Source organism: Muscardinus avellanarius (genome assembly GCF_963383645.1).
Source record: "Muscardinus avellanarius genome assembly, chromosome: 1".
Classification (NCBI taxonomy): domain Eukaryota; kingdom Metazoa; phylum Chordata; class Mammalia; order Rodentia; family Gliridae; genus Muscardinus; species Muscardinus avellanarius.
Window position 1 is genome coordinate 103891034 of NC_137786.1, and position 2157 is coordinate 103893190.

The window sequence follows — 2157 nt, forward strand, 5'->3', positions numbered from 1 at the left end:
CTAGTCCTATTTTCATTTTATTCTTTATTTTGAAACAGGGTCACTGAGTTGCAAAGGGCCTAAGCCCTAAGTAGCTGAGGCTGTCTGTGAACCACCATCCTTCTGTCTCAGCCTCCCAAATGCTGGAATTACAAGTGTGTGCCACCACACCCGGCTTATTCTTTATTTTTGAAACAGGATTTTACTAAGTTGCGGAGGGCTTCACTAAGTAGCTGAGGCTGGTTGTGAGCCTCCAATCTTCCTGTCTCAGCCTCCCAAGTACTGGGATTACAAATGTACATCACCATGCTCGGCTATGGTGGGATTTTTGAGAGGCATGTGACCAGCAGATAAAATCAAGAATAGAATCTATCAAACTTCCAACCAAACTATGTGGCTAGAAGGCCCATCTCTTTGTTGTGTGTGTGTGTGTGTGTGTGTGTGTGTGTGTGTGTGTGTGTGTGTGTAAGAAAGGGAGAAAGAGAGAGACAGAGAGAGACAGACAGGAGGGAAGGAGAGAGGAGGGAGAATGTAGAAATGTGAAATGCATATTTGTGACTGTGAACATCAGTGCAGGTGTGCATGGGTAAGTCCAGAGCTGTAGTTAATAATTTTGGCATCTGGGCTAAGGTCCAGAAACATATCTTATAATTCACTAACGTGCCAGTCAGGAGCAAGTTAAGGAAGAGCAGGGCAGGAAGAATCCTCCCCTGCATGCACTCAGGAGTCTCCTGCAGTTGGGTTTTCTGCCTCTGGCTTTGGACATCCCAGGTTGTCCATTTCTGCCAACTGTGGGCGGCAAACTAGCTGGCACTGAGAGAGAAGCACTGGCATTGAAGGGAGGGGAGGAGGAGCTTTAAATATGCACAGTGACTTGGAAAATCTCTCTCCTCTCCTCTCCTTTCGTTTCCTTTCCTTTTTGTGTTACTGGGGATGGAATCCAGGGGCATTCTCCCTCTGAGCTGCACCCCCAGCCCCATTTTATTCTTTATTTTGAAGCAGGCTCTCACTATGTTGCTGAGGCTGGCTGCAAACCTGTGATCCTCCTGTCTCAGCCTCCCAAGTACTGGGATTACAAGCCTGCACCATCACACCCAGTAGAAAATCATTCTTTTAAAGTATCTGCCCTAGGCTGGGCGTGGTGGTGCACGCTTGTAATCCCCGCGCTTGGGAGGCAGAGACAGGAGGATCGTGCAGGTTCGAAGCCAGCCGCGTGCACTGGCTTAGGAGACCCTGTTTCCAAATAAAAATGTAAAAATGGGTCTGGGAGTGTAGCCCGGAGGTAGAAGGGCTTCCAGGAACCCCAGTACCACCAAAATAAATAAATAAATAAATAAATAAATAAATAAATAAATAAAGTATCTGCCCCCTTTATATTTTGTTGCTGGGCCCCTGGTGAGCGGAACTTTGTGATGATTCTGAATGCGTATGTGCCTATGTGTGTGTTGATGGTATGTGCTGGTGCGTGTGTGAATTGGTGTTTGGGGCTACAGCGTCAGCTGTGAAAGCTTAGAGTCCCTGTGGTTAGGGGCGGGCGGCAGTGTTCCTGGCTCTTCCCTGCCCACTCACTGCTCAACCCTCTCACCCTGCCCCTCTGCGTTGCTCTCTGGAACAGCGGAGACTGGGATGATCTGCCCCTTAAGGCAAGTCCCTTCATAGGAGCTACAGACTGAAAATGTACTGACTGCAACAAGACAAACAGAAATGATACGCTCGCACTCACCTCCATTCCATAAAGCAAGTGGAACCTGGGCCCATTGCAGCAAGCGAGCTTCAATAATTCATCCCAGCTGCCAATGTGGTATTGACATAAAGCTAATTTAACACTGGGGGAGCCAGGGGGAGTAAAGAGCAATTATGCCTGCACCTGCAGCACGGTCACTCTGCGAGCTCTTTGGCGCTGCCCCGGAAAGCAAGATCCCAGAATAGGAAGAGGGCTGGGGAGGTCACTGACCCCTTCCCTCCTGGAGGGCAGGTGACTTTCTGAAGTGGTGTTCTATTTTCTTCTTGATGATATTCTTGAATGGAGACTTTCCAGCCCTATCTCAACAAAGACCTGTTTCTTGGGTCAGTCAGACTAAGGTCTTTCCTGCCTCTCTCTCCATGGAGTCAAAACCACTGGCCTTTTCTCTGGGATGTGACAGGAAAGTGACACTGAGGCTTTGCTAGAGAGGGATT